This window comes from Macaca mulatta, chromosome X (genome assembly GCF_049350105.2).
Source record: "Macaca mulatta isolate MMU2019108-1 chromosome X, T2T-MMU8v2.0, whole genome shotgun sequence".
NCBI lineage: Eukaryota > Metazoa > Chordata > Mammalia > Primates > Cercopithecidae > Macaca > Macaca mulatta.
The window spans coordinates 158618915-158646399 of record NC_133426.1 but is presented as its reverse complement, the minus strand read 5'-3'; the positions used below and the strand labels follow the sequence as shown (position 1 = coordinate 158646399).

Genomic DNA, 27485 nt, shown 5'->3' with positions numbered 1-27485 from the left:
CATTAATTAGAAGCAGTCTGTCTCTCCATGATGGGCTATCTGGAGTTAGGGGAGAAGTGATGTGAACACTCTCATGGCCTCCACAGTTAGGACTGTGCTGTGCACCTGAAGCCAGCACAGTACTGGGTCTTGCCCAGGGGCCATGCAATCTACTGCCTAGCTACCACTGATGTTTATTCAAGGCCCAAGAGTGCTTTAGTCAGTAGGTGGTGAATCCTGCCAGGACTGGGTCCTTCCTTTCAGGGTAGCAATTCCCTAGTGGTCCAGGGTGAGTCAAGGAATGCCATCCAGGAGCTAGAGCCAGGAATTAGGGGCTTCAGGAATTTGCTTGGTGCTTTATTTTACTGTGGCAGAGCTGGTACCCACATTGCAAGACAAAATCCTCTGTACTCTTCTCTCTCCTTCCCCCAAGTAGAAGGACTCTCTTCCCTGAGATGCACTGCCTGGAGTTGGGGAAAGTGTGATGCAGGCCCTGTACTTCATAGCTGGTGTTGCACTGGGTCATACACAGTCCAAGTCCACTGCCTTTGAGACCAGCACAGCACCAGGACTTGCCCAAGGCCTGCAGTCTTTGTGCCCTGACAGTCACTTAAGTTTATTTGGGGCCCCAGGCCACTTTTGTTGGCTGATGGTGGAGCGGTCCGGGACTTGCCTTTTTTTTTTTTTTTTTTTGGGCAAGGGTGCGTAAGTACCCTCTGGCCTTGGGCTGGTGTAGATGCACCGTGTCACCAGCAGAATTCTGCCTTGTATTACATTCCACTGTGACAGGGCCACTGAGTTCCAATGCAAAGACCCATACTTACCTTGCTCTCCCTCCTCCAAGCACATAGATTCTTTCTCTCCACAAGGCATGGTTAGGGGAGAGGGAAGGGGTGGTATAGGCAATGCAAGACTGTCTTTCTTATCCTCTTCAATGCCTCCTCCCTTGATATTATATTAAATATTTAAACCAGATAATTTGATCTCTTACATGAGTACTTTTTTCTTATAAAGTTGCTTTCTTGCATGGATAGTTGTTCAGTTCAGTGTTCCTTGCAGGGGGACAATCACTGGAGGGTTATAATCAGCCATCTTGCTCCACCTCCCTTCTCTAAATTATTTTTTAAGGTTGCACTCTATGTGTTTTGTGGTCATTGAAGTCTGTGTTTTCTTAACTTAGTGTTCAGCTTGTGATTTGACAGAAATATCCTTAGACACTGAGAACCAATAATAATAATAATAATAATAATAATAATAATAATAAATGATTTCCTGGCTCTCCTGCTTCTCCTGGTTGAAAGGGTTTTGAGTCTAGACTCCTCACTCAGCCTCTGCCAGTGCTCTGTCCACAAAGGAGGGAACCATCACCTCCAACTACCTGTACTGCTGGATGGAGTTGAAAGTTTGGGTCCCTCATTTGGCCTCCTCTTCCACTGCTGGTGATGGACTGTTTGTGGTGTTTGGCTAAGGTAGCGCAGGTATTGTCAATAAGTTTTCTGTCTTTCTGGGAGGTCCCTTTCTTGGTCCTTTGGCTAGAGAGAGCAGAGTTTTATTTGGGACTTTTTTTTTTTTTTGTCTGCCTCTGTTGGTGGTTCTTGGTTGCAAGCTTTTCTAACTCATAGTTTGGGATATGGGAGAGGTAAAAATAAAATGCAGGGAACTCCCTGCCATGTTGTTTCTTAAGTTCCAAGGTCCCTAGCCAGTCTGCCTTTTCCTTTCCACTTATAAACAAATTTTTATAATTTTCTGCTGTGTTTTGTCTAGAGTTTTAATTGTAAAAACTTGAGAGGAATGGGGAAAATGATTGTATTTCATCTTGTCTGGAACCCAAAGTCCTCTGTTATCTTTTTTAAAGAGAGCATAGTGTCTTTCTTTTCTATCCTTACTCTGTGTAGCCCTTCAGCATTCCAGCTGAAATTTTGGGGATTTACCAGGGACACTGACCTTATTGGGCCCCAAACTCTATGATACTGCTAATGAGCAGCTTGTAATCATTTTAACATCTTTTTTTCGGCTTGAGTTCTCCACCACAACCATTTAGAAATCAGTAAATGCCTCCTTGGAATATGTGGCTCAGACTGTCAGACTCATTTCTTGGCTCTTCTGCTTTCTCCCGGATCTTTGTTTTTCAAAACCTGGGTTATATAAAGCCCTGAACTTTGATTTTTGTCTCACCATCTCTATGATACTGTAGGAAACTGTGCTCCACTTCTCTATCTCTTAATCATTGCTTTCTGCTTGACTTTTCAGCCTTTCTGGCTGTGTTAGTCACTTGGTAACTTACCAGTCAGCAAATTCTGACAGGGGTTAAGGAGTATAGTATATCAGGCTCACCTCAGCAAGTTTTCTTTAACTCCAAAATCTTTGCCCTTCAAATCGTATTTGCGTTGGCTCTATGGTGAAATAACACACACACACACACACGCGCGCGTACACACATGCACACACACACACACACACAAAAGCACACACATATTTTGTGGAAGTTTTCTACATTTTCTTGGTGGATGAGTTGGTCTGTTATAAAAAGTTGTCCATCATGGCCATAAGCAGAAATTCTTCATAAAGTTTTACAGTTTTCTTCGAGTAGATTTTGTATATATTTTGTTATATATGTTTCTAAATTTTATAGGTTTTTTGCTAATATGAATGGCTTTTTTCTTCCATTACATTCTCTAGTTGGTTATTGTTGATGTTTGCAAAGGATGTTGACTAGTGTATTTTTATGTATTATTTGTCCATCTTATAGTAAACTATTATTCCATTGCAAACTGACACGTTTTCTCTTTTTTCTAATAGTTATTCGTTTTTTTTTCTTAGCTGAATTCATTGGCCAGAATTTTTAGTACTATATTGAATAATGTTAGTGTTAGCAGTCAGTTTTATCTGCTTCCCAACTTTAGAGAGAATCCTTTTAATGTTTCACTACTAAGTATAAAGTTTTCTGTAGACTTCACATAAATATCTACAGAAATATCGATTTCTGTAGACTTCACACTAGAATAGTTGTTTTTTTTTGAATATTTGTTTAAAAATATTCCTTTGTTAGAACAAGATGTTTCTTTTAAGAGGTATAAGTATTAACTCTTATAAAATGTCCATCCTATTTCTTCTTGTGTTAATATAGCTTCCAAGTATTCACTAAAATGTAACCTCCTTTATTCAATTTTACACTCTCTTTGGTCTTCTCAAATTATGGTTGGCTTCTTCTTCGAGTGGACAACAATACAGTGCTTAAAGTGTTGTTTTTGTTATTTAATTATGTTTTATGGTAAATGTTAGTTATGCTTTTGTCTGTCCCCAGGAGGACATTTTTCCTGTTTTATATTTGTATCCCCATTCTTGGTACAGTATCTGTCACATGCTATATAGTCAATATTTTTTATAGCATTAATTATTCCAACATTTTATCATGATATTTTACTTCCATATCTGTTGTATTTCTTTATTATCACTGAAGGTTTCTAATTCTAAGTAAAACTTAGACATAGGGAAATAAAGGTACATAGGGACCCAGTGCTACTTTTATGCTCCTTCTTCATTCTCAGTTGACATTTCTCTGAATTATAGACTATTAGACTTAGAAGTTTAGTCATCATCTAGTTTGACCAATTCATCTTATAAATGAGGAAATTGAGGCTCAGTAGAGGAAGTGAAATGCTCCAAAACTTACAGCTAATTTAAAATATATTCCTTAAATTTATCTGTGTAGCAAAAAGAGATTACATCACACAGACAATCTTGTTTTTGCTGTATGCTAATTTCCATTAATTTCCTAGTGTCTTTCCCCACCTTGACATGTAGACAGTGTGTGATGGCTGGGTAGGGATAAGCATTGGCTTAAGGTGTTGGGACAATCTGCAGAATAGAGAAAAGTTTTCTTCTATCAGCTTCTGGAATAGGAGATTCTGCTTTGGTTCACCATTTATCCAAATATGAACAGTATTCCTTATGGAGATCCTGTACTATTGTGTTTCTTCATTTGGACATATGAAAGTAGCCTTTGCCTTTTCTACCTGTGGTTGCTTTCTAGCTTCAGATATCATGCTGGATTTATATCTAAGATTCTTGAACTTTGAAATAAAGCTGAACTGTGAAGTATTGGGAGCAGTATGTGGGAGAGCTGAAGAAGCAGGAAGCAGAGAGGATTAATGGCTTTGGCTGAGACCAGAATGCTCTGAGCTTAAGAACTACATGGTTTTTGCTCTTCAGACAGCTATATCAGATTCCTAAGTCCCTTAGTGCTGGTTTCTACATAGCCTTATCCAAATTTCTCTATCCTATAGTCACTGTTCTCCTACAATGGTCTCCAAGCAGACCCTTTGTGAAATTACATTTCTTGCAAATATTCATTCCAAGAGCCTAGGCCAGCCCTGTGCTACATTGGAGGCATCAAACAACAACTGGAGCAAAAAGTATTCCTCCTACTCCCAATAGTACAACTAAATTCTCGCCATCATAGAAAGTTCTTCCAGAAATATTTACATTTTAAGTAAACTATGGAAATATCATTTGACCAGGAGTCAGAGGTTTTCAGTTCAGTCCCTTCTTTTACACTTATTAGTAATTGGTTTGTGAGCAAGTAAAAACCTCTTTATGTTTCAGATTTTTATCTATTATGTAAGTTGAAAAATTCTTACCTTGCTTACCTATCACGATTGTGATGAGGATAAAATCTGATAATGAATGGCAAAATACATCATACGAGCACAGATAGAATTTATTAATATAACATCACTTGCAGCCACTTATTGGATACTCAGTGTATGCTGTGTACTCTAATCAATTTGTAAAGTATATGTGTGTGTGTGTGTGTGTGTATACATATATTCATTAAATCATCACACATTCCAAAAGAAAGAACTACTATCCTTCTCTTAGTGATAAAGAGCCTAAGTGTATTATCTTTCTATTGCTGATGTAAGAAACTACTACAAATATAACAGTTTAAAATAACACGTTTTACATTTCACAACTTTATAGATAAGAAGTCTGGTTGGCTGACCTGGGTCTTTTTCTTAAAGAGTCTCACAAAGATGAAGTCAAAATTTTGTAAGGGCTACATTATTTTTCTGGAGGCTCTGGTGATGAATCTGCTTCCAAGCTCACTCAGGTTGTTGACAGACTTCCGTTTTATGTGGTTGCTAAACCGAGGTCCTTGTTTCCCTGCTAGCTGTTGGTCAGAGTTTTCTTTAATCAGCTCTTAGAGGTCACCTACATTCCCTGGCTCATGTATCCCTTCATCTTCAAAAGCAGAAATGGAGGATTGAGGACATTTTACACTTTGAATCTCTCCTGCCTCTTCTTCTGCCCCATCTCTCTGATCTCTTATTCTGCCCTTCCTCTTTTGCTTTTGAGGGCTCATGTAATTATATTGAACCCACCTGGATAATCCAGGATACTATATCTATTTTAAAATCAGTTGATTATCAACTATTCCATATGCAAAGTCTCTTTGGTTGTGTAGTGTTTACATATTCATAGGGCTAATACTAGGGGACAGAAATCATGTGGACCAAATTCTTGCTACCACACTAAGAGAGCCACTTTTTAATGTTATTTTATTTTATTTTATTTTATTTATTTTTGAGACAAGGTCTTACTCTGTTGCCCAGGTGGGAGTGCAGTGGCGAGATCGCAGCTCACTGCAGCCTCCAACTCCTGGGATCAAGTGATCCTCCCACCTCAGCCTCCCAAGTAGCTGGGACTACAGGCACGTGTCATGAGTCACGACGCCTAGCTAATTTTATTTATTTATTTATTTTTGTACAGATGGGATCTTTTGTAGAGACTCTATGTTGCCCAGGCTGGTTTCAAACTCCTGGCCTCAAGTGATCCTCCTACATCAGTCTCCCTAAGTGCTGGGAATATAGGAGTGAGCCACTGTGCCCAGCCTACTTGTATTTAAATTTAACGTCTAGGTTCCTAAATGAGTAATTAAAACTAATATTAATAACACATAAATTAATGTGAGAAAATATTTTATATATTTCAAAGTGATGTATGTGTGTGTATGTGTGTGTGTATCCTCTTTGCTTAAAAAGAGAGATCCCCCTTCCCCAACCTCTCTGCCCCATATTTTCACTTGCAATGTTGAGGTCCCCATTGTATGTTATCATTTTAGCTCTTCAACATAAAGGCCTCGATTCATACTACAGAAGGTGATATTTGTCTGTCTAATGATGTCTTTACCAAATAAGTAAGCCACCAGGGTTCCCTTAGGTTGGGAATCGAGGGGTGTTCAGAACTTCAAAGCTATTCCTGTAGAGTTTTGCAGTTTTCCTTCTAGCTATTGCAAAATCACCTTGCTACATCTGACTGGATCCTCTTACTCAATGTCCCAGGATCAATTTCACTTCCAATCTTGATTCTAGTTTACCCGTTTTAAACCCAATCTGTATCTAGCAACCAGAAAGCTCTCTCTAATATGCAAATCTGCTAGTGTGACAGCATTCTTCAGTGGTTTCTCTTTTCTCTAAAAATCAAACCTAAACTCTTTGAAGTGGCTTGTGAGACCACACGTGAACTGTTTCTGCTTACCTCTCTGGTTTTATTTCTACCCACCCTTCTCTTATTTCTCTTTGCTTCAGAAGTACTGAACTACTTTCATATTTTCTAGCATAGTATGACCTTTGGCTCCCTTTGGTCTTCATATGTGATAGAAAATTCTTCCACTTCTTTTTATTTTTTTAAAATCTGAGCTTCACCAGTTCCTACTGAGAAACTTCCACGTGATATCTTCCTCTATTCCCCAAATCATACTTCATAATAATTAGCATTTCTTTCCAGCAGACTATCAACCCCTTGAAGTTGAGAATCTTTATTTTGTTAAATACTGTGTTATTGGAATTTAGAACAATTGTAAAATATTTTCTCATAACATGAATACATGGATTAAACTTGTGTCTGAGCATTTACTCACCTAGCCTGAGTGGCTGTGATGGCACACCTCTATTATCTTAAGATACTTCCAAGAATTAGGACTGAGATTGTCTCTTTCCTCAGCCCTGATCTGTGTGAGTCTTTACAGGAGTAGGAAGTTTGCCTCTTGGGAACCAGATTATCTGACCAGAAATTAGTTTTCTCCAAGCCAACAATCAAATTCTTTTTGCTTCTTCTGAGACAGTAAAGGTTTTATCCCCTTGCAGGCTGAGTGCATATTGATACATCATGACTATCTCCACACACATCTTGGAGGCACATTCCCACACCATGAATGCTTCTTTTCTATGTTCCTTAATGGTAACCACCTGATTCTCTTCCATGCTTGTTTGCTTGTGTACTATGGCATTCTGAGCACACAACATGGTTGTATGCGTGTAAAAAAAATTCTTGAGCAAATGTATTTATTTATTGGTATGTGCAGTCACAAACTTTGTATTTTCCTATGTTGACATTATATATGTTATAGAATTTAATGTTTGTCTAAGTACAAACATATATCAGCAAATTAAATCTCAATTGTTTCAAAACTCCTGTACTTTTTTATATAAAAGGAGAAAAATATATCTCTTTCCTAAAAGTTTTTTTCTATGCCCTTCATTCATTGTTTTCTAAGAGCCTCAGGTTGTTAGATGGGTGGCAGTAACAAAGAGATCATAGCTAGTTTAGAACCAATGACATGCGGGTCAACACTGTTCTCCCTCTCATAAGAACAACAGCCAAAGGCTGGGAAGGGCTAGAAAAATGGTGAGGTTAGAAGGTATTTAAGTTAGAGCAATTCTCTTTAGGGTCTGCTGTGTCATCTGGAGGAACAGGTTGGTGGTTCTGAAGTATCCCTTGTGGGCCTGGCCCTTAGCAACAGAACAGGGCTGCAGAGCCAAAAAAAAAAAAAAAAAAAAAAAAAAAAAAGGTGGAAAAACTCCAACTGGCAGATATAACATGAAAACCCAGCCACTTGATCTATCTGACCTTACTCAGAGCCTAACCCATTTAAACAGGATTTGGGCATGCTTGGGAATCTTTTTTGTTTCCTTAGGCTGTGGCAGAATTGAAACCAAGAGGAAAAGAGGCTGCAGTTGTGGCCACAAGTAGACATAAAAGTAATGGTCTGATCATGAGGGAAGAGATTATAACTAAAGTCACCCAAATAAAGACTGCAGAATGGCCCTGGGCCATTCCTAACAGTCAGGGTAGCCTTAGAGGGTGTCAATTGTGATAGCCCACAGCAAAGGACTTGATGACAGAGTAATAATACTGTTGATGACATTGTCACCAAGCACCTACTACATGCTTCACCTTGAGATAGATACTTTATACACAGTATCTTATTTAATCCCAACAGCCCGACAGGGTGGTTATTGTTCCCAATCCATAAATGTGAAAAATGGTGCTCTGAGAGAAGTTAAAGAGACCTATTAAACACGAGAAATTTCTCCTTTTGTGTAAGAAAATGAGAAAGAAAAGAAAAAGAAAATAGGGGAAAGATAAGTACATTTTAGAAAGGTTAATGGTCGAGGCAAAGTCATAGATGTGTTATTTGAGATTTTTTCTCAATATTGCTGAATAGCTGAATTACTCAATTTTTATTTGGAATACAAATAGTCTGGAGTGGAGAGGACTTTAAGAGGGATCCCCCAGATCTAGAGTTTTGATGTGACCAAGAACATTTCCTACCTGAAGTATAACCTGTCTCCCGTGGCTTCTGCTTCTGTTGGAAATAGCATATGCAGGATATTCTAAAAGGAAAAAAGGTTTTTGTTTGGTTATCAGGTTGAAGAGAAATCTTAAATGACCCTAGGCAGGGTGACCATATGCCTACTATAGTCCTGGTTTACATCTATTATCTTGGCATAATTATTATTTAAGTTTGCTTTTTCCAAAGTGTTCAAGTTTCAGCCCAGCCATAAGTTATTGGATCACTGAAGCCACAGAAGGTGTAGAGAGTGTGGTTCTCACAAGCCATCCCTTATAGAAGCCAAATATGCCTTCACTCCTCAGTGCATTTCCCTGGGACCAGCTTCTGCAGAGATTGTATGCCTTTAGACTTAGGGTAACCTACTCTTGCACCATGGCCTTTGGTTCACACACCAATGCTGTTTTAACATGACATGCTGCATAATTATATCTTTCCCTGAAGTATTGTCCTTTGTCATTGTAATACGATTCTGCATGCTTAGGTATCCAAGCAAGCACCATGGCCTTCTGATCCTGAATTGTAAGTATCTGCTCCTATATAAGAAGAGTTTATGCATATAAATCTGAACCATGTTTATGATGTCATATATCATGATTTTCAAGCATATGTTAGTTATATTTGCCCACGTATCAAGCCAGAGCCAGTGACTTCTGTGTTATGTGCGGTTTACTATGTTTAAAGTTTATCCGAACATTTACCGTGATAGTATACACCTGTCCCAGAGCTTAAGGCTATTGTATTGTGGTTTCCAACTCATGAATTATTTTCTTGGCATGTTCCATTCTTTAAACTAACATATTAATGTAGTATTCTCATGTACAGTGTTGACTATAGTCACAAGGTATTTGAATTCTTCTACTACTCTCTACTTCTAATAATAGATGATTGTGAGCACACTGTACTATGGCTGTCAGTTCATACATGATGACTTTCTGATAATATTTAGGGCTTTTCTGACTGTGACTTTTGTTCAGGTGGTAAAACTACAGGGAGAGATATTTATATACCATGCAGTCATTTAAACATGTCTCAGAGTCCTTTTGTAACAATGTCATCTGTATTTGTTTCCCAAGGATGCCATAACAAAGTGCTTCAAACTGGGTGGCTTAAAACAACAGAATTTTTTCCTCATGATTCTGGAGGCTCAAAGTTCTAAATCAAGGTGTCAGTAAAGCCATGCTCTCTCTCAAGCCTCTAGCAAAGGAGTCATCCTTGCATTTTTCAGCTTCTGGTAATCCCAAGTGTTTCTTGGCTTGTGGCAGCATCACTCCAGTCTCTACCTTCATTGTCACATGGTGTTCTCTCGTTGTCTGTTATGTCTAAATTTCCCCCTTCTTATAAAGACACCAGTGACTGGATTTAGGGCCCACCCTAATCCATTATAAAGGCATCTTAACTTGATTACATCTACAAAGACCCTATTACCAAATAAGGTCACATCCACAGGTACTGGGAGTTATAACTTCAGTGCCCCTCTTTTGTAGAACACAATTCAACCCATAATAGCATTTACATTTGGAGACATTTGCTTTTATGTTATAGCTTTTAAATTAAGCATATGTTCATCTGAGGAAGCACTACAGCTTAGTTCTCTTTTCATGTATCATTGATGTTTGAGATTGATCTGTGATTGACCAACTTCTATGTCATGGTTATCACACTGTGCAGCATTGTTACTAACTCATATAACAGTCACATCTGGCTCCTACTTCAACATTGCTCTTTGCTCTTGTACTATATCCAACTGCTCCTGTATTTTGCGTATTTACAGTGATATGGTCTTGTGATATAGTCTTCTCTCTTATCATTCATTACCTCACATTTTATGGTGGTTAAGTTGTGCATCATGGTCAGATGCTCAAACAAAAGAGCCATCTGAACATATGGCATGAGGTGTCATTTTACACCATTGTCACCTTATCCTTAACTGAAAACTTGATTCTATATTGTGAATATCAGATAGTAACATGCATCTGAATACCACTTCTGAAGGATAGCCAACTGCTTGTATATTGTATGTGTATACTAATTGGTTCTCTGTGTATACATCAGAGATATTGCTCACCCATCATTAATGTGTAAAAAATAAACATGATCTCCTTCTGTGTGGAGAATGATAACTTTTATAACATGAATATTAGTTCCTGAATTGTGATCACTGGCTCCTGCACAATGGGTGTTTTCTCTATATTTGCTGTCTGTTTCTGTATCATGCTTACTAACTGTATCATAGATGTTAGTTTGTGTAATGGGATCGTTTGGATTTATATCGTGCCCAAACACAAATGTGTAGAGTCAATCACCATGGTTATTTTTTATGAGTCATTATGTCCATGTGAGTCTTTTTTTGTACCACTGTCATCTTTTCTTGGGCCAAAGTCATTCATTGCTTGCATGGTTATTTTTGATTATTTTTGATTACATACCATGTCTACCCGAGTAAGAATCACACCATGTTTTATTTCCATATCATGTCCATCTGCACCTGTGTCATAATTGATAGCCTATGTCCTGTAGGTGTCTGATTGGACATGAACACATATTAAAACATGCTTTTTGGCATCTTATTCATCTGAGCATCCTGCATTATTTTGATCTTCTTTTTGACAAAATGCCATACATACCTGTATTGTTTGTATCACCGGAGTAGTTTTTACTCTGTGATTCTTTCCTGGGATACCATATCTATCCCCCTTTTCATGTATGAATTGACCTATTCTCCATGATAATATAAACATGCATAATGAATTTGTGCTCATAGACTGTGATTGAAGTTGTACTATGTATTTCAACTTAAACACCACACTTGTGTGAAAATACACAGTCATTGTCTACTTGTACTGGGAATGAGTATTTTGTACCATGTGTATTAATTTCTACACCATGTCTTTCACTATTGTGATGAGTTTTCTCTGTCCTTTGTCATCTGACTACTCCTATAACCTGGTATCAGCTCATGTTGCAGGATCTTCTGTGTGTGCATCGTGGTCAAATGCTCAGACTCCTGTGGTGGCTGCTTATGCACCACGGATGTTTGAGCATGTGCTATGGTGTCTACTTTTGCAACATTGCCATCTGCTTCTGGAACAAAGCCACTCATTTTTCAGCTCTGTTTTAAAATCTGGTAACATGTCTGTCAGAAGAATCACAGCATATTGTCATTTATTGTCATATTTACAATAATGGATAGTGGAGCCAAAATGACTGAATTTGAATCCTGGATTATCCACTTACTAGCTATGAGATCTTGGACACATCAGTTCATGTAATGGACACATCGATTCGTATCTTCATGCTTCAGTTTCCTGCAAAATGACAAAAAAGTAAGGTTATTGTGAGGATTATATAAGCTATTATACATAAAATACTTTTAATACTGCCTGGCAGGTAGTGATGATGATGATGACGATGATGATGATGATGATGATGATGATATGATGACAATGATGATAATGATACTGTGCCCCTTGATTGTGTATAATAATTGTCAGCTCAAATTCTGGAGTTCTCTAAGTGTGCATTATGGTCAAATGCTGATACTTGTGATAGTGTTTAAAGCATCATTATATGAGTATATACCATGGAAGTCTTTTGAATCATTGCCATCTGTAGTATTCTATTAGCTACAGCACTATTGTTTTCTGCTATTTTATTATCAGCATCTTCTTCAGTATCTTTGTTCATCTGCTCCTACATTATGGTCATCAGCTTATTTTTGTTGGGATATCTGGGTGTATATCATGGTTTAACAGTCAAATATTAGTGTTAGTTGTTCATGCACCATGATTGTCTGAGTATGTGCCTTGATATCTCCTCTAGCATCATTGTCATATGCTGTTTGCCTAAATAAATTGTATTCATGTGTTATGTTTCCTTTATTTGTATGTCCTGTCCATCTGGGCATATTCCTCATTGCGTTATTCACTCTTGTTTCACACCTACCTGCTTTTATATTGTAGGTTTTTGCTCATGCACCATGGTTGTCTGAGCATGCAGCATGCTTGTCTGCTCATACCCCATGGTTTCTGAGCAGGAATCTTCATTGTCTACTGCTTTACAGGGAAATAGTGTTTTTTATGCATCATGTATATCAGTTTGGTATTTACTCATATTCTATGGCTCTCTACTTTTAGATCACTTCTGCCTTTTTCTGCACATTATCTGTTCCAAAAAGATAGATGTTATCTCACTGGGCTTTGTAATTGTGCATCAGTCAAATGCCCAAATGCCTATGATGTGATGGCTGTTCATACAACATGGCTGTTTCAGCATATATCATACTTCACCTGTTTAATCATTGCCATCTTCTCCCAGACTAAAGAAAATAATGATTTTTAATCACCAACCATATCCACTTTGGGAATCATAATTTTATGTCTACCTGCTCCTGTATCATTCTTTCAATTTATGTCATGGGATTGTGTAGGTAACCATCATAGTCAAATGCCCAAATACTAGTGGTGGCTGTTCATGCAATGGTCATCGGAGCTTATGGTGTCAGGTCTCTTTTGACATATCTGACATCTACTCATGTACAAAGCTGTTTACCCCTGTACCATGACTCTTTTATAAGGCACAATATCTATCTAAGTAAGCACCACAGCATGGTTTGATTCTCTGAAAGCAAGTTTGTGTGCTATACCTATGTCTCTTAGCTCCTTTGGCATGAATGCTACGTAATAGTGTAAACTGCTTTTGTGTACCTGTGTAAGTCAAGATCAAACAGTCAAATTATCATTAAGGGCTTTCATCAACTTTTGTCTGAACATGTTACATGGTGGGTTCTCTATGCACCTTTGCCACGTGCATTTGAAATAATCATTCATGTACTGAGATGTTTTGATCTTGTATCATATCCATCTGTGAAGTCTCCACTTATGATTATTTTCTACCATAAGATGTCTCTTGGCTCTAAGTGAGCCCTGGCTCATTTTCCACGGTTGTATGAATGTGCTTATGCCATTTAGCTATGATCTTCTGCTCATTCATCATGATTTATGAAAATGCACCATCGTTGTCTACATTGTACTAAAAATGGAATTTACTGTACCATGAATGTCATTTTGTGCACCATAATTTTTTGTTATACAGTGTGTTTGCCTCCTTCTTCGTCCTCAGTATCTACTCCTATATATTGGATGTCAGCTTCTGTTGCAGAACCTGAGTGTGCATCGTGGTCAAATGCTCAGACTCCTGTGGTGGCTGCTCATGCACCACGGATGTTTGAGCATGTGCTACGGTGTCTACTTTTGCTACATTGCCGTCTGCTTCTGGACCAAAGTCATTTATTCCTGTGTTCTTTGTTTCTAATCTTGTATCACATCCATATGAGGAAGCATGGCACCATCAGTGTATGTGCACAATGCTCACTGCTTGGACTTAAATCCCAGTTCTCCTATTTAATAGTTTGAAATTCTGAGGAAGTCATTTCAGCCTTCTGTTTCTGTTTACTAAACTGTAAAATAAATAATAATAATAATACCTCATAGAGTTGTTGTGAGGATTCAAAGATGCACACATAAAATGCTTAGATTAGTGCCTGACACATGTAAATGATAAGTATTTGCTGATATTGTTATATTATTTGTATTATGTCTCTTTATTCTTTATCATGACTTTTAGCTTGCATTCTGAGAATGTCTGGTTGTGCACCTTAGTCACATGCTGAATTACTGGTAGTGGCTGTCCATTCAGCACAGTCATCTGATGTTATGACTTGGTTTTTCCTTTTGCACATATACCCTTTACTCCTTTGGCAAAGCCATTCATTGCTGTGCTGTATTTCATTATTCATCGTGTCTTTCTGAGAAAGAATAGCACAGTAGTTGACTACTATTCTATTTCCACCTGTACCTGTATCATAATTGATAGCTCACATTTCAACGTATATTGGTGTAAATTGTGGTTAAATTCTCAAACACCAGTGGTAGATTTTCTTCCATGTGATCATTGGAGTGCATGTCATGGTGTTTCCTACCATTGCCATCTCCTCCTAAACCAAGGTATTCTTTCCCGTATTGTGACTTTTCGATTATACGTTGTGATCATCTGTACAATTTCAACTTTGTGGCTGTTTTCTTTGCGTCATGTCTGCTTTCTTTTATGTGTAAGTGTTGGCTCATTCTCCATGATAGATTGAGCATGCATAAGGAATTTCTGCTCATATATTGTGTATAGGGTTGTACCATAGACTTTCGCTCATACACTATGATTGGGTAAAAATGCAGTCATCATTGTCTACTTCTGAAATGATAAAAGGATGGAATCTTCTGTATCATGAATAACAGTTTATTAATTTTGACAGTATCGTGTTTGCCTGTGCTTCCGTCATGCTGAATGTCAGTTCATATTGCAGGATTATCTGAGTGTGCCTGTGGTCAAATGTTCTGACTATTGTGGTAACTGCTCATACACCATGAATGTCTGGCAATGGACTATATATTTACTTATGCAACAGGAATTATTGTCTCTATCAGCAATATGGCTATTAATTCCTCTGTTATGCATGTGTTTTTAAATTTACCATGTCCATTAGAGGTAGCATAGCACCACTGATGTATAAGGGTAGACTGCATTATATACAAATCACTTTCTATCTTTCTGCTTTTCCCTAAAATAATAACATCTACCTCATACACTTGTTTTTTTAAGTGCTTAGTACTTGGCATATAATAAGTTCTAAATAATTATAATTTTTAATAATATCCTCATCATCATTTTTTTAAAATTTATTTATTATTATTATACTTTAAGTTGTAGGGTACATGTGCATAACGTGCAGGTTTGTCATCATCATTATTATACTAGAATTTTTTCTTCTTTCTCTATCATGGTTGGCAGCCTATGTTCTGAGATTATCTTGGTATGCGTTGTAGTCTAATGGTTAAGCACTGGTGGTCCTTTACAATGCACAAATGTACAACCATTTGCCTTGATGTCATCTATAGGGCCATTGCCATCTGCTCCTGGACTATTTCATGCCATCTGATTTTGAAAATATTGTACCATGCCCATGTTTCTAATTGTTCCTAAAACATACTTGTATGTGCATCACCATGGTTATATAATATGCTCACATACCATGGGTTTCTGCATAAGGCATAATTGTGTCTACTGTTGTAATGAGATTGCCATCATTCATGTTATTGAAATAAGTTTATGTATCAAATTTATTTCATTTGAATTCCCTTTTTATGGTTTCCTGTCATTGTTGTCAGTTTCTGTATCATATCCTTTAGCTCTGTGTCCTTACTCTCAGCATACGTTTTGTAGTTATCTGATTGTATATTAGAAGTTCAAACACCAGTAATATTTGTTCATACCATATTGCTATTTAAATGTATACTGTGTTGTTTTACTTTTTACTGTTGCCATTTACTTTGCCCCCAAATCTTTGTTCCTGTGTTGTATTTTTTAAATCTCAAATCTTACCCATGTGAATAAGCTCTAAACCATGTCTCTCTGCTCCTATATATTTTTTAAATCATTTACTATGCTTCCCTTCTATGTAGCATGTATAAAAATCACAATTTTCTAAGCATGAGCCATTATAGTTTGATTCTGCACTGAGAATGCCATCTTCTGTGTATTGGACTATGTATTAGCTTATGCATGATGGTTTTTAGGTCCAGCACTGAGGTATTCTTCCCCTCCATCACTGTTGTCTCCTTCTATATCATCTCATAACATAGTCAAGAGCTCATTTCGCTGTTGTCTTAGGGTACGTTGCGATCATATGGTATTCATGATCTCCTTTTGCATAATTGCCATCTGCTACATTCCTTCATATATCAATTACTGTCTGCACTTAGGCTGCATAGATCTGTTCTTGAATCATTGCTATCTCCTCTTATATAACTGCGGTCAGCTTATGTTGCAGGGTTTTCTGATTATGCATCATAGTCAAATCCTCAGACTCTAGTAGTGCCTCTTCATCATGCAACATGGTTGTCTGGGAATGTGCCATGGGATCTCCATTTGCATTAATTCCTTCAGCTCCTGGACCAAAGCCATTTTTAAAAATTCATGTTCTGTGTATCACATAACACAGTATTTGTGATTGCACCCGTACTATGTCCATTTATTTCTGCACCATAGCTACTTCCTCCTGTTTCATAAGTTTCAATTCATAATGTGAGGTTGTTTGTTATGCATCATGGTCAAATTATAAAACCCTGTTGATGGATATTTATGTGCTATGGCCTTCTTGATCTATGCCAAGGTTTTCTTTTTTATACCATTACCCTCTACTTCTGGAGCAAAGCTACTACTTTCTATGCCTCGTGTGTTGATGCAACACATATACTTCAGTAAGAAGATCATTAGTGACATCTCCTTCTGTCTTAAGTTGTAGAGTTGTGCTTATTTATGTGTATCTATGCCTGAACTATGATTGTCTACTATAGTACTAAGAATGAAGTATTATAAGCCCTAGATGGTTAGCTCATATGCCACATTTTCCTGCTCTTCTATTACCATTATTTTCCTTTTTCATCTCCAAATGTCTACTGTTGCATGTCTTGCAGCATGTGTGGCAGGGTTGTTTGAGTATCCATCACAATGAATTTCTCAAACTTAAGTGATAGCTGTTCATGTACCCTGTGTGCTTGAGCATGTATTAGTATAATTTTTTGCATGGTTGCATCTGCTCCTGAAGCAAATCCATTTGTTTCATAATTTTAAAAATATATGCAATTTCTGCCTGAATAATAACCATCCTATAGTTGTGTGCTCCAGCACTATTATGACATGTTTCAGGATTGATGACTTCATACTGTTGGTGAAAACATCATTCCTTCACTATGGATATCTACTTATTTACCATTGCAAATTCTGGATTAAGAAAATATGGCACATATACACCATGGAATACTATGCAGCCATAAAAAAGGATGAGTTTGTGTCCTTTGTAGGGACATGGATGCAGCTGGAAACCATCATTCTTAGCAAACTATCACAAGAACACAAAACCAAACACCGCATGTTCTCACTCATAGGTGGGAACTGAACAATGAGATCACTTGGACTCGGGAAGGGGAACATCACACACCGGGGCCTATCATGGGGAGGGGGGAGGGGGGAAGGGGGAGGGATTGCATTGGGAGTTATACCTGATGTAAATGACGAGTTGATGGGTGCAGCACAGCAACATGGCACAAGTATACATATGTAACAAACCTGCACGTTATGCACATGTACCCTAGAACTTAAAGTATAATAAAAAAAAATAGTATTCATTCTAAATACTAATGTTCCTGGAATAGTGTTCTTGGAATAGTGATATCTTCTCATAAACAGTGGTTGTCAACTTATGCATTGTGAATATCGGCTCATTTATGGTCAGGGTTATCTGAACACATGCAAGGTGACAATCTATAGTTGGCTACTGATTATTATTATGGACCACTAAGTTATGCAATTCAGTGGTGATGCTCTTAAGAATGTTTATTTGTCCACTTTGATCATCATACATAGAAAATACACCATGATCAGGTGGGCACTCATTGATTGAACGCTCCTGTGCTATAGTTATTCTCTTTGATAATATTTGTTTCAATTCCATTCTGTTTTCACTCTATTGCGACCTTGGACAAGACACTCTATCTCTTTGATTGAAAACTTATCTTTCTGGGTTATATATCCTTTCAAATATATTAATATATCATGTACATTTTTCCACATAAAAGAGTTCTAAAATGTAGTTTTAACCTGTATAATATTTAGATGTATCAATGACCATTGTTTATTTAACCATTCTTTTAGTATGCACATTTAATTTATTTTTAAAAATTTAACTAATATACTGTTATATGGCAGAAAATATCTTTGAACATGACTTTTTTGAATCTTTGTTTTTTTTATGTCCAGTAGATTCCTAGAAGTGCGGTTACTGAGTCAGAGCATGGATTTTTTTACAGGCTTTTTATTCATGCTTCCAGATTGTTTACAAGGAAGAAAGCATAGATTTACGCTCACATTAGCAGATATATGGAATTCTTGTCTCGTCCTATCTTCAACAGAATTGTTTAGCATTTTTTAAAAAAGCTTTTGTTCATTTGGTAGGTGGAGTGGTGCCTTATTGCTTTAATTGCATTTCTTCAATCAATCTTAAGACTAAGTTTTTAAGGATATATATCAATGTAATCAACAATCTGAAATTTTTATTATTCAACTGTGCATAGGACTTATTTTTCTGTGTTTTAGTTTGAAAATATGAAACATTTTATATATATATATGTAATTATCATACAAAGATGCATGCTGTTTTAGAATACTTAAGAAGTGAACACCTGTACAACCACTATCTAAGTCAACAGCTATAACATTGTGGGTACTCCAGAAACCTGTCATGAACTTATTTCTAATTTCTAATTTCAACCTTTTCTTTTCCACTTTACTTCCACTATCCTTAATCTTACTTTTAAAAATGACTTTATTATATGTATAACAAAATACAGTTTAGTTTTGCTGTTTTTGAACTTTATATGAATGGAATCATGATTTTTCTTTGTGGCTTCTTGCTTGTTAATTTAACATTAGGTTTGTGAGATGTATACAGGTTGTTTCATGTAATTGTAGTTCATTCTATTTCATTGTTGTATGGTATTCCTTTGTATGAATACAGCACAAGGTATTCATTCTATTGTAAGATAGACCTTCAGGTTGTTTCCAGTTCTGTTTTTACAGAGCAGTGTTTCTATGAACATGCTTTAACAATTATCCTGGTGCATTAATATATATTTCTTTAACATATATGTCTAACAGTAGAAATAGTACATCGTGTGTCTGTGCATCATCAAATTTATAGTCTAATGCCAAACTTTTCTCCAAAGAGTTTGTACCATTTTATACTCCTACCTGAAGTGTAAAAGATTCCTTGTGCTTCATTATTCTTGTCAAACTTTGTATTTTGAGACTTTAAATTTCTTTTGTCAATCAATGAGTGTGTGGTGAGAGCTTATTTTCTAATTTCTAATTTCTAAATTTCTAATTTTCATTATAATGATTATTAATGAGGCAAACACTTTTTCTTATGGTTAATGACAATTTGACCTTCGTTTTTTGTGAAGTGTCTTTTTAAGTCCTTTGTCCATTTTTCTATTGGATTTTCTCTCTTTTTCTTATGGTGTTGTAGGAATTCTTTGGATAATGTTTCTTTATCAGATATATGTCTAACATTATGTACCATGTGACAAACATTTACCATTATGTACTTGTTATTTACTCATTTTCTTGTATCTTTTAATGAACAGAGATCTGAATTTTAATGTAGTCTGTTTTAAGAGTTGCTTCCTTTATAGGTTATCACTTTGTGTAAGTTTAAGAAATATTCTCTTACTCTATGAAGAAGTTCATTTCTATTGTACAGGCTTTATCATTTTGCCTTTTATATTTAGATCTTCAACCCATCTATAATACATTTTTGTATGCTATGGGAAAGGTTACAATTTAATTTTGTATAAATTTTGAAAATAGCAAATTGTCCTACAACCATTTATTGAAAAGCCTGTATTTGCCAGAAAGTCTTTGGTGCTACTTTAGTCACAAATCAATTGTCTTATAAACGTATATCTGTTTCTGAACTCTCTATTCAATGCCATTTGTTTGTGTCTTCTGGCACCAATACCCTCTGTGCTAATTAATTTTTAAAAAATAGTCTTTTTTCTATTTCTCTGAAAAAGGTCATTGGTATTTTGGTAGGGTTTTCATTAAATCTGTAGATCACTTTGGGTAGTATGGAGATTGAAAAACATTCATTCTTTCCATTTATGAACATGAGATATCTTTCCATTTATTTGTGTTTTCTTCAGTGTTTTTCATCAGTGTTTTATAGTTTTCAGTATACAGGTCTTTTACCTCCTTGGCTAAATTTATAACCAATATATTATTTTTGTTGCTGTTATAAATGGGATTGTTTTCTTGATTTTTCTTTTTAGATAGTTTGTTCATGGTATGTAGAAAGGCTCCTGATTTCTCTAAGGGTGGTTTGTATCCTTCAACTTTACTGAGTTTGTTAATCAGCTTTGAATAGGCTTTTTTTGTGGTGGAGTTTGTAGGGTTTCCACATATAAAAATCATGTCATCAGTAACTAGAGACAAATTCACCTCTTCCTTTCCATTGAGAATGTTTTTTAATTCTTTCTCTTGCTTAATTACTCTGGCTAGAAATTCGTTTACTCAGCTGAAAAGAAGTGGCAAGGGTGGGCATCCATGTCTTGTTTCCGATATTAGAAGAAAAACTTTTAACTTTTTGCTGTTGAGAATGATGTTAGCTGCAGGTTTGGCATCTATGGCCTTTATCGAGGGTTTTTTTTTTTTTTTTTTTTTTTTTTTTTTTTTTGTAATCATGAGAGTGTTGAATTTTGTCAAATCCTTTTTCTAAATTGATTGAGATGATCATATGGATTTTACCCTTCGCTTTGTTAATATGGAGTATCATAAATTTTTGATTTGCATGTGTTAAACCCTTTGCATTCTAGACATAAATCCCAGTTGATCATGGTAAATGATTCTTTTAATGTGTTGTTGAATTTGCTTTGCTAATGTTTTGTTGAATGGTTTTGAATCTATATTTATCAGGGATATTGGCCTGTAATTTTCTTTGTATGTGTGTGTGTCTTGTCTAGCTTTGGTATTAAAGTATTGAAAAAAATCCTTAAATTTGTATGATACTACAAAAGATCCAGAATAGCCAAAATAATCTTGAGCAAAAAGAACAAATGTGAAGGCATCACACTCCTTGATTCAAAGTTTATTATAAAGCAATTGTAATCAAAACAATATGGTACTGGCATAAAAAGAGACACATCAGTCAATGGAACAGGATAGGAAGCCCAGAAATAAGCCCATATATTTATGGTCCTTTGATTTTTGACAAAGGTGCCAAGACCATGCAGTGGGGAAAGGATAGTCTCTTTAATAAAGAGTGTTGGGAAAACTGAATATCCACATGCCAAAGAATGAAATTGGACTATCATCTCACACCATATTAAAAAATCAGCCCCAATAGATTAGAGACTTAAACATAAGACCTGCAACTATAAAACAACTAGAATTAAACATGAGAAAAAGCTCTATGACATTGGTCTGGGCAATAATTTTTTGTCTATGACCCCAAAAGCACGGGCAACAAAAGCAAAAATAGACAAGATGCCATCAAATTAAAAAGCTTCTGCACAGCAAAGGAAACAACACAGTAAAGAGACAACCCCCTTTATAGTAGAATGATTTATAATCCTTTGGGTATATACCCAGTAATGGGATTGCTGAGTCAAATGATATTTCTAGTTCTGGATCCTTCAGGAATCGCCACACTGTCTTCCACAATGGTTGAACTAATTTACACTCCCACAAACAGTGTAAAAGCATTCCTATTTCTCCACATCCTCTCCAGCATCTGTTGTTTCCTGACTTTTTAATGATCACCATTCTAACTGGTGTGAGATGGTATCTCACTGTGGTTTTGATTTGCATTCCTCTAATAACCAGTGATGATTAGCTTTTTCATATATGTTTGTTGGCTGCATAAACGTTTTCTTTTGAGAAGTGTCTGTTAATATCCTTTGCCCACTTTTTGATGGGGTTGTAAATCTGTTTAAGTTCTTTGTAGATTCTGGATATTAGCCCTTTGTCAGATGGATAGATTGCACATGTATATTTATTGCAGCACTCTTCACGATAGCAAAGACTTGGAACCAACCCAAATGCCCATCAATGATAGACTGGATAAAGAAAATGTGCCACATATATACCATGGAATACTATGCAGCCATAAAAAATGATAAGTTCATGTCCTTTGCAGGGGCATGGAAGATGCTGGAAACCATCATTTTCAGCAAACTAACACAAGAACAGAAAACCAAACACCACATATTCTCACTCATAAGTGGGAGCTGAACAATGAGAACATGTGGACACAGGGAGGGGAACATCACACACCAGGGCCTGTTGGTGGGTAGGGGGCTGGGGAGGGATAGCATTAGGAGAAATACCTAACGTAGATGACAGTTTGATGGGTGCAGCAAACCACCATGGCACCTATGTAACAAACCTGCATGTTCTGCATATGTACCTCAGAACTTAAAGTATATATAATAAAAAAGAAACAAGTGTCAATATGACTAAATAAATGCTTAAATATATTTAAAAGAGACAACCCCCTGAATGAGAGAAAATATTTACAAACCATGTATCTGATAAGAGGTTAGTATCCAAAATACGTAAGGAACTCAAACAACTCAATAGCAAGAAAATAAATAACTGGATCAAAAAGTGGGCAAAGAACATGAACAGACATTTCTCAAAAGAACATATACAAATGGCAAACAAGTACATGAAAAAAATGCTCAGCATCACTACTCTTCAGGGAAATGCAAATTAAAAGCACAATCAGTATCTTAGCTGATTTTGTGTTTCTATAAAGGAATACCTGAGGCTGGATAATTCGTAAAGAAAAGAAGTTTATTTAGCTCACAGTTCTGTAGGCCGTGCAAGAAGCATGGTGTCAGCATCCACTGGCTGCTGGTCAGGGACTTTTGTTGTGCCGAAATGTGACAGAGAAAGTCAAAGGGGAAGCCGGAATGTGCAAAAGGAGATCAAATCTGAGTGGTGTCCTAGCTTTATAACAATTCACTCTGGTGGGAACTAATCTATTTCCCCAAGAACCAATCCAGACTTGAGAGATAAAGAATTCATTCACTACTGCTAGAACAGCACTAAGTCATTAATGAGGGATCTGCCCCCATGACCCAAACATCTTTCACTAGACCCCCACCTCCCAGCACTGCCACACTGGGCATCAAATTTCAATATAAGCTTGATGGGGCTAGACAAACCATATTCACATCATAGCAATGATATATCAGCTCACACCTGTAAGACAGGCTTTTATAAAAAGGGTGAAGAATAAGTGCTGGCAATGATACAGAGAAAAGGGAACTCTTGTACATTGTTGGTGGGAATGTAAATTACTAGAGCCATTATCAAAAACGATACAGAAGTTCCTCAAAAAAATAAGAATAGAACTACCATATGATCCAGTAACCTCACTTGTGGGTATATACCCAAAAGAAGGAGATCAGTATATTGAAGAGATATCTGCACTCCCATGTTTATTGCAGCACTGTTCACAATAGCCAGGATTTTGTAGCAAACTAAGTGTCCATCAACAGATGAATAGATAAAGAAAATGTGGTATATATACACAATGGAATACTATTCGGCCCTAATGAAGAAGGAAATCTTGCCATTTGTGACAATATAGATGAACCTGAAGGATATTGTGCTAAGTGAAATAAGCCAGGAATAGAAAGACCAATAGCACATTCTCTTTTATGTGAAATCTAGAAAAGTTGAACTCATAGAAGCAGAGAGTAGAATAATACTTACCAGAGATTGGGTGGGGTAGAGAGAAAGGAATGGAAAGTTGTTGATCCTGGAAACCATCATTCTTAGCAAACTATCACAAGAACACAAAACCAAACACCGCATGTTCTCACTCATAGGTGGGAACTGAACAATGAGATCACTTGGACTCAGGAAGGGGAACATCACACACCGGGGCCTATCATGGGGAGGGGGGAGGGGGGAAGGGGGAGGGATTGCATTGGGAGTTATACCTGATGTAAATGACGAGTTGATGGGTGCTGACGAGTTGATGGGTGCAGCACAGCAACATGGCACAAGTATACATATGTAACAAACCTGCACGTTATGCACATGTACCCTACAACTTAAAGTATAATAATAATAAATAATTTTTTTAAAAAAAGGGTACAATGTTTCAAATAGATAGGAGGAATAGGTTTTGAGATCTATCACATAGCAGGGCAACTGTAGTCAGTAATAATGTATTCTATATTTCAAAATGAGGGAGTAAATTTCAAATGTCTTACCATAAAAAGATGATAGGTAAGCAAAGTGATCGATACATTAATCATCTTGATTTAATCATTCCACATGTATACATATATCAAAACATCACATTTAAATACAAAAATTAGCCAGGCGTGGTGGTGGGCGCCTATAATCCCAGCTACTCAGGAGGCTGAAGCACGAGACTCGCTTGAACCCGGGAGGCAGAGGTTGCAGTGAGCCTAGATCGCGGCACTGCACTCCAGCCTGGGTGACAGAGCAAGACTCCATCTCAAAAATAAAAAAAAAATCACATTGTACCCCATAAATGTATACAACAATGATTTGTCAATTAAAAATAATATCAGTCCTGATATTTGGTAAAGTCCTTTTGCCTTATTCTTCAAAACTTCAAGAGGCTATTATTTGCTTTGCATTTCCATATAAATTTTAGAATTCACTTGTCAAGTTTTATCGCCCCATCAAAAAATAAGCCCAAAGAAAAGGAAGATGATAGTAAATATCTATTATGCTATTTTCTATTTCAAAAATTTATGGTCATATTCTAATTATCTTCTTTCTTTTGGGGCTTATTTTAATCTTATTCTTTCTGATTGAACTAGGTGCTTAGCTCATGACATTTTATTTTTTATCTTTTTAATATATGTATTTAAGGCTTCATGGCTTTTCTTAAGTACCGTGTAAGCTGTATGCCATAATTTTTATAGTAATTTTGTTACTGTACAGTTAATGTGTATTTTGATTTTATTTCACCATGAGTTATTTAGAAGTGTGTTTCTTAATTTTCAACCACTTATCAATGTTATCATTATCACGTAATTACTAATTTCTACCTTAATTGCATGTGGTAGGATAATATATCCTGTATTATTTTAATCATTGAAATTTGTTGTGATTTTCTTTATAGCCTTGTACATTTTTGTAAATATACCTAGTGAGGTTTTTTAAATGTGTATTTTCTTTTGCCATCGATGGGTATGGTATTCTCCATATTTCCATGAGGTCAGGTTTGTTATTCAATCTTGTTCAACTCTTCTATATCTGTCCTAACTTCTTTAATCTCTCTAATATGTTAATTTATGAAAGCGATATGGTATGATGAGAGACATTTATGTTTTTCTGTAGTTTTGTTAATTTTTGCTTTATATATTTTGAATCTTCATTATTAGGTGTATAGAAATTTATTATATCTCCCTGGTAAGTTGAACCTTTTTTCTCATTATTTCTAGTAAAACCTTTCACATAAAAGTCTTTATTTCTTGTTATTATAGATGATTTTTTGGTTAATAATTACATAACATATATACTGTCAACTTTTCTGTTTTCTTATGTTTTAGATATGACTCATAAACAATATGTAGTTAATTTAGTTTTAATAACTTTTAATCTTATCTGATAACTTTTTTATTTGCACTGAAGCCTTTAGTTCCTTTACATGTAAAACACTGCAGAGGCCGGGTGTGGTGGCTCACGCCTGTAATCCCAGCACTTTGGGAGGCGGAGGTGGGCGGATCACGAGGTCAGGAGATGGAGATCATCCTGGCTAACATGGTGAAACCCCGTCTCTACTAAAAAATAGAAAAAACTAGCCGGGCGTGGTGGCGGCGCCTGTAGTCCCAGCTACTCGGGAGGCTGAGGCAGGAGAATGACGTGAACCTGGGAGGTGGAGCTTGCAGTGAGCCAAGATTCCGCCACTGCGCCTCCAGCCTGGGCGGCAGAGCAAAACTCCGTCTCAAAAAAAAAAGAAAAAAAAATCGCTGATATATCTGGACTTGAAACTATCATCTTCTTTTAATGCTTTCTATTTAGCTTGCCCATTTTATGTCCATTTTCCTTTCTGTGTTTTTGTGTGTGTTTTTTTTTCATTTATTTATTTCATATTTGGATTGATAGCTTTAAAATCATTTTTTCTCCTCTTCTAATATAGAAGACTTACAATCTATTTTTATTTAGATTTAGTGGGTGTTTTAGTAATACACACACTTTACTTTCTAAAGTTTTTGTATCTGTAAGTTGTATTTGATTCTTTAATAAAATCATCTAGTTTATTGTTTAAATGTCCTGTTCTCTGCAGATATTTTAAACTTCTTTTGGTAGAGGTCCTAAAGCTTTTATGTAATATACACCTGATAAATTCAATATCTGAAGTATGGGGATTTGCTTTCTGCTCTAGCTGTTTCTGTTGTTTCTCTCTCATTGTGCCTAGATTCCTTGTTTTAGTGATCTTTCTCTGTATACTGACCAATGTCTCTGAAAAATTATTTATGGGGGTTTCCCAAAGCCTAATACAAAAATGTCATTTTCTAGTGATCGATTTATGTTTGCTTCTGCAGGTCACCTGAGGCACAATTTGCAGGTACTTTAAATTAAATTCATGACTTGAGATTTATTGGATCAAACATTAATGTGGATTTGAGTTGCAAACTTAGGAGAGTAAGAGAGGCCTGCTTGTGGTTTAAATGCTTTTGCAGGGGGATCGTTCTGTCTGTTTTATTTGCCTTAATTTCTCTATGCCCTGTTCAAACTAAAGCAACTCTCTTGCAGTCTCCTGGGGTTTGAAGAAGATATATAGGCTTGCTTCTGATTCATCGATAATCTGAAATCGTAGCATGTGTTTGTGTGTATGTGTGTGCATGCGTGTGGTCAGACTCCACACCACTTGAAAATTCTAGGCTTCCGTTTATTCACTGCTTGCTCTATGAGGCTGTCAAAACCACAACATGGTTTGGTAGCTCTGTATTTATTTTCTCTTTTCCTTGGATTGCTGTTTTTTTTTTTATTTTTTAATTTCCTGAGGTTGTTTTTCTTTCTCTCTTATTTAATCATAAAGACATTGAGTAATGGCAATTTATTAATTTATCCATCTGTACAGTTTTGGGTTTATTCTCCCCAAAATAAAGTTTTGCTTTATAGTTTTGCTGCCTTAATTATTCTTGAGATGGTGTTATTTAGAGAACAAATTTCAATTTCTGTTTATTCAGTTGTGTTAATTATG

At 36.3% G+C, this 27485-nt stretch overlaps 1 protein-coding gene and 3 non-coding genes across 4 annotated transcripts in view; all 4 read left to right on the top strand.

Moving 5' to 3' along the window:
• GABRA3 (gamma-aminobutyric acid type A receptor subunit alpha3) overlaps positions 1-27485 on the top strand; it is a 285447-nt gene that overhangs the window by 51654 nt on the left and 206308 nt on the right. The gene's annotated exons all lie outside the window — the stretch shown is intronic.
• MIR105-2 (microRNA mir-105-2) lies at positions 11594-11674 on the top strand. Its single transcript, NR_032394.1, has one exon. It is a non-coding gene; the product is annotated as a microRNA mir-105-2 (primary transcript).
• Positions 12562-12671, top strand: MIR767 (microRNA mir-767). Its single transcript, NR_032688.1, has one exon. It is a non-coding gene; the product is annotated as a microRNA mir-767 (primary transcript).
• On the top strand, positions 13783-13863 carry MIR105-1 (microRNA mir-105-1). Its single transcript, NR_032022.1, has one exon. It is a non-coding gene; the product is annotated as a microRNA mir-105-1 (primary transcript).